Genomic DNA, 6,597 nt, shown 5'->3' with positions numbered 1-6,597 from the left:
TGTCTGTAGTCTCCAGCCACGCTGATTATAAGCAGCTCTCTCCACGGTGTGCGGACGTGTCTGTGTGATTGTGCTCATTGTGAAAGCACAGCTGTGTGCCCCCTGGGGGACCTCGCCAAATAACAGGGTTAGGCGCAAAGTACCGCGTTATTACCCGCATCTTATGTTCAGCGTCCAAATGAGATGTACGCTTCGTAAAACATGCGATAACCAAATAGCAAAAGTTTCAAAGACGCCTGCTAAAACTTTTGTCTTCCTGCGGCTTGCTGCGTCTTATGGATTCCTCCAGGACTCAGTGACCTTGTGTCACTCGAGTAAAATGTCACCTCGGCTGTGTTCTTGGCTGTTTTTAGCCTCATGTAGGGAATCCATCCCGCTGCCATCACAGTACCACCTTCATCAGGACTACACGTTTCAAGGACAATCATTGAAAAGTCGGGGGGACTTTCTGTTGCAGATTGTCCCCTAAGTACTAAGGCCTCGGTCACACCAGACACAGTGCATTCCGGTCCGATTCTGGCCAGAACGCACTGCATCGCATTGCGGCCGGCTCATGTTGTGGGACAGGAGGGGGCGTGGCAGCCCATTGAAGTGAAGAATCAGATCTGGATCGGTGGCCATCTGTAGGCCCTAACCATTGTATCAGAAGATCTCGAAATTACCTATTGTATGAGGTCAAGAGTGGACAGATGAGTGAAGAATTCAGAAGGTTTTCTGATAACAATAGAAGTTCCACAAAAATTAAGTGCAGCTTAAATTTTTTAGGCCCCTTTGGTTGCCTCAACCTTGGTTTCCACTTACTAGGTGCCCTACCTAGAGGTGTATAGCTTTTGCCTCATCAAATTAAAGAAAAATTACTTTTCAAGCAAGTTTTTAAAGGCGTGCTGGGTGTTTTTGAAAAGTCGGAGCTTGTTATTTTATAACTGCTTCTGCCATGATGATGCCATGCTAGCTTTCACCTCCTCTCTTCCTACAGGTAATTAAAACTAATGAGGTAATGCCTCGGAATTCTTCAAAGTCTCATTGAAACCTTTAGGCTCGGACTCAAAGCAGCCTGGTGGTTCAGTTGCCATAGCACCTGTTAGACCTTAGAGGCGCAATAAAGTAACGCGCTGTTTGTTTGTTTGTTTGGGAAAGAAATAAAAAAAATACTTTTAATACCCGAGCACGCTAACAAGCAATGGCAAAACACGAGAGCAAAGTTGATATTTTGGCAGGGAGGGAGCAACATTTGGAAGTATTTCTCCGTTTAAATTTGTTATGAAGTTTTTGAGGTTTTAAAAAGTGTCCAGGGACACACAAGAAGCCAAAAGGGAAACCGGCCAAATTCCGACTGAACATGTTGCTGCGGAAAAAAAAAAAACCCAACAGTCAATTAATTTAAAAAGCTGAACGTTAATCTGTAGGCCGGATGGCTGGGCCACTCACTATAATGCAAATATTTTCTCTTTCTCGTTGATTGATGGAGACAGAAAGGGATCGGAAAGGCAGGTGGGTGGTAGAACCACAGTACGGCTGGACTTAATTGAAGTGCGCTCGCTTAACCGTTCACGGAATAATGTTGACCTGTAAAATATACAAATTGCAGTAGTGGAAGTGCTGAGATATTTAAGGTAGCGTTACATTTATGTGTTATGGTTATTGCGATAATTCTGCAAGTCCGTCATTTCAGCTCTTTCACGATATACGGGCCAATTATCTGGGGTGTGGTTGGATGTATCTACAGCCAAAACGTGTGTGTATGCGTACGTGTGCGCCTATGTATATGTGGTGTGCTTGTGTGTGTGTATGTATATATATATATATATAATGCACCGATGCTGGTTTTTCGGTTACGAGTACCGATATTTATATTTTGGTACTCGCCGCTACCGGTACTCCCAGTAGCATAGAGCCGGCTTCCCGGGCAATCCGGAAGCCAGGTGGCGTGTCATTACCCACCGCCCGGCTTCTTGATTGCCCGGGAAGCTGACTCCAGTCTGTTTGCCTGGCTCGATGGAGATTACCCGGGAAGCCGTCTTCCCAGCTAATCGGCATCCATGCTGGCCAAACAGATCTGACAGTATGGTGACACGACCCCCACCCTGCAGACAAATCATTCCCCTCACATGGATCCTTAGCAGCAGTGATTACCGTACCAGTCCCTCGGCCAGCTGGACAGACACGGCTCTCTGGGATCTGGCCACGTCTCCTGTGTGCACAGCGCCCACGTGATCAGCCCTCAGCCTGCTACTGCGCATGCACCGACTGCCCAGCGCTCTCATTCAGAAATGCTGTGCATGCGCAGTAGCAGGCTGAGGGTCGATCACACGGGCGTTGTGCACACAGGAGACTTGGCCAGATCCCAGAGAGCCGTGTCTGCCCAGCTGGCCGTGGGACTGGTACGGTAATGACTGCTGCTAAGGATCTATGTGAGGGGAATGATTTGTCTGCAGGGTGGGGGTCGTGTTGCCATATCAGATTTGTTTGCGCGGCTCGACTCTGATTGGCTTGGAATTGCCATTACTTGTTAATGACGCGACCAAGCAAATGAATGGAACGCACACGGCAAAATTTGTGTATTACTTTCCCACATTTGGCACGCAACCAGGGACCCGTTTAAATCAGTGGGGACGAGCGCCAGACACAGGAAACAAATGCCCACGAACACGCGTCACCACTACGCTCAGGTGTGAATGGGGGCTTAGTTGTTACTGGATCTGGTGTCCCCTTACTACTTTATCTGGTGACCACTGTTAAGCTGGCCGTACATGGATAGCATTTCCAACTGCATCGGCCAAAATGTGTTTACTTGGTGGCCCTGGTGGCATAAATATATTTATTATGAGTTCTCCTTTAATATTAGACACGTGCGATAGCCATCCCAGTCCTATTTGGAGCATTGCATTTTTATTTATCGATAGAGCGCCAGGAACAGCGAGCGAGCCTGTGAGTAATCATTGCGAATACCTAAAAACAATCTCCCCCCCTCTTCTGTCTGCTCTTGGCAGCTTGCGCCGGCCCCGCTGCCAGCACCACGCTCGCTCCACGCCCTCCAAAATGGGGACTCGGGCTCCCTAGCGATTTCCTCGTCTGTGATGAAATGCATTCGCCATCTGTACTTCAGGTTTCCATTCTTAAATGGGTATTGTAAAACCCATTTAGCTGACTAACTGGTACATTAAAACAATTGTAAAAGCCATGCATACCTCCCCGCTGACTGCAAACAGCATTCCATTTCAAGGCGAAGACTCCCCCCTACACCCCCCACCCAGTATGTAAGTGGCGCCTGCTTCTATTGTACTGCATGATATCACTGCCTGCACCCCCCTAAGCTTTAAAGGAATCACACTTTTTTTTATATAAAACTGAACTCCGCACACATATTCATAGAGATATATTCCTCAATAGCCACAAAGGGTGCCCTAAACCCACTTTGTGTGCCCCAAATGCCTATGCAACCCTTGTAAAAGGAGTGGTGACATCATCACTGTGCTGAACATGGCCTGTGCAGAGAGCATAGGAGTGAGAGGAACCCAGCAGGCCCCACCCACTACAGGTTACTACAGGAAGGGCAGAGACCAGACCAGTCACCCTGCACAAGGACAGAGAGCAGCAGTGACTGGTCTTTATTACAGGAAGCTCCTGCATAGAGGCAAAGTTTCATACAGGAAGAAAGAAATACATAAAGCACCCTAGTGAACTCAGTTATCAGCTCTCAGTAATAGATCTGGTAAGACACACCTCCTATCTTCCTCTGCAATACAAGTCTTTGTGAAGCTTAGAGATAAGGCTGGGCTTGGTGAAAACTCAATTTGCCTGAGTTCGCCCAGAGCTTGGTCAAAACTCTGACCGCCACCCCCTTCCCCTGACGCAATCTGTAGCAGCGGGTGCATTATCTGCCCCTTTTATGACATATATAGCTGCAGGGCGGGAAATGCGCCTCTCTACAACTGATTGGGTCAGGAGGAGGGAGTGGCGTTTAGTTCTGAGCGGGCTTGGGTGAACTCGGACAAAGTAAGTTTGCGCTAACCCCATCCTCATCACTTGTGAAGATGCATTCCCTGCCCCTTTGTGACATTATAGCTGCGGGGGCGGGGAATGTGCCTCCCTGCAACTGATTGGGTGAAGAGGAAGGGGGTGGTGGTCGTCAGAGTTCTGAGCAAGCTTGGGTGAAGGCAGGCAAATCTAGTTTGCACCAGCCACATCCTTATTACTAGTGAAGATACTTGTGATGAGGGGTGTGGCTTTTACTCAGCTCTGCAGGCACAGAGCACTGGAGGGAGAGGGCAGAAAGCAGCATTTTCATGGAAAAAAGGTATTTTATGGTACAAATTAGTCACAGATCGTAATATTGGAGGATACAGAGATTATAAAGGTGTGAAAACCCAACTGGACTTTATTATAAGAAAATCATTTTCATTCACTGGCTGCAACAATGTTATTTTTACGGACGTTCTGTAACTTCCTTTCTGGTTCGTAGCCTCCCATCCCCCGCGACTGTGTTGACTGTCCCTTTATTTTTTGAGTCCCAAAACTAGAGGTGCCTTTGTCTCATTTTCTTTTTTTCAATCTCTTTTTTTTCCCCCTCTTATTTTTCCTTTCTGCGCGAGCACTTCCGTTATTCTCCAAATAGGCCCTGGAGGAGTCATAAGACAAGAATTATCGCATTACATGGGCGTTTTTTATGTGTTTTTTAAACCTGCTCTCCTAATTATAAATAATGACGGCGATATGAATTGTATGGATGATGAAGCGCGATCCTGCCGTCTCAGAACTCGGGCTGTTTTAACCTTGCAGCGGTAATTATCCTCATTCAGAGATCCGCCGTCTCCTTTTTTTTTTTTTAGTTTTTTACATCTGGTAGGAAAATGTGAATTTAAGTTTTGATAGTTTTGTCTTATTGTTGTTAAAGGACGGATGGTTTTAGTTAAACAAATTGGAGTTGAATAATTCTCAATGGTTATGGTGAGGAGTTCACGACGGTTTTATCTGCGGTTTGGGAGGTATTTAGGATTTAAAAGTGAAACTCCATGAGGCGGCACAATGTGTCATTAATAAATCAATCTTGGAGAGGAACTGCTGCACTCCATACCGGAATGTATAAAGGAGGGTGCTGTAGTAACCACGGATGGCACCGTGCATCTTCACATATATGATAAATGTCATCAGCACACCTATGTCTTGTGTCAATAATCCATCTTCTTTATTGATGCATACTGTCAAAAAACAAGTTACAGGAGGGGGCGGAGACGAGAGCAGTCACCCTGCACAAAGAGAGAGAGAGAAGAAGAGAGCGGTCTTTATTACAGGAGGGGGCTGAGCCCAGACCAGTCACCCTGCAGAAGGAGAGAGAGCAGCAGTGACCGGTCTTTATTACAGGAGGGGGCTGAGCCCAGACCAGTCACCCTGCAGAAGGAGAGAGAGCAGCAGTGACCGGTCTTTATTACAGGAGGGGGGCGGATACGAGACCAATAACCCTGCACAAGGAGAGAGAGCAGCAGTGACCAGTCTTTATTACAGGAGGGGGCTGAGCCCAGACCAGTCACCCTGCAGAAGGAGAGAGAGCAGCAAAGACCAGTCTTTATTACAGGAGGGGGGGCGGAGACGAGACCAGTCACGCTCCACAAGAAAAGAGCAGCAGTGACCGGTCTTTATCCAAGTTTTGCACAGACCTGGAAGAAATAGACAAAGCTCACCGAGATTCAAGAAAGAATACACATGACTCTTGTATGAGGACAATGTTTGCTTATCCCGCAGTTCAGCTTTAACTTAATGCCAGTAATAGGCGTACGTTACTTCAACATACTCTATAGGGTAATGCATCATATTTTTCACCCGTGAGTATGGCTGAAATTGGTGTATTAGCTGTGCCCCCCCCCCCGGCCTAATGCCTGGCTGTAGAATATGGAATTGCACCACAACCACGACGGCCATGTTGCAGCGAGCGTTCCGTTTCCGCGTCGCCGCAAGAGTTAAGAAACGATAAATGTAAAATGCTGGTAATCAGCTGTTTAGTTCTTGAAGATGAGAACGGCAGAACGTTCTCTCCGCATTCTCTTTTAAAGTCAAGGTTAAAGGCAAAAGCAATCTCTGCTACTTTTTTCCCCTATTTACATCTGACTAGAATATGAATTATATTTGTCACTCGCGACTTTCAAAAACACCTTCTTCTGATTTGAACATTCTTTCATTTTCTTCTTCTGCTCGTGCGTGCCGCCTCCAGCCGTCCACCTCTTCCACTTCACTAAGACGCCATAGATAGGCAAACGTTTTAGCTGGTGACATCTCTCTCTGATTCCTCTTAGGGTTCACTTAGATCTATTCATCACATTATTAAAGTAATGCTAAACTCATGAATTAAACCTTTAAATACATTCAAGTCCCTGAACTCTGAACAACAACGTATCTTATTTGTGTCTCACTCGGCTGTAGATCCTCCAATCATCTCTGAATTGGTGCTGACACTGTCCTTCCTTCTGGAGGGGGGCTACTTGTGTTCCCCATGGTCCCTGTGTGTGTTGTAAAGTAGTCACCGCTCCAAGCTCGCTCCTGGGATGGACTATAAATTAAATACAAGTTAGTATGAGATTGTAGTCCATCCCGGGAGCGAGCTTG

The 6,597-nt window shown here is 46.7% G+C and overlaps 1 protein-coding gene across 6 annotated transcripts in view; it reads left to right on the top strand.

Moving 5' to 3' along the window:
- PLXNA1 (plexin A1) overlaps positions 1–6,597 on the top strand; it is a 293,334-nt gene that overhangs the window by 97,841 nt on the left and 188,896 nt on the right. The window lies entirely within an intron of this gene.

Source organism: Nanorana parkeri, unplaced genomic scaffold (genome assembly GCF_000935625.1).
Source record: "Nanorana parkeri isolate BGI_ZX_2015 unplaced genomic scaffold, ASM93562v1 scaffold135, whole genome shotgun sequence".
Taxonomy (NCBI): Eukaryota; Metazoa; Chordata; class Amphibia; order Anura; family Dicroglossidae; genus Nanorana; species Nanorana parkeri.
Note: the sequence above shows the minus strand (reverse complement) of the source record. Positions and strands in the feature narration are given on the sequence as shown.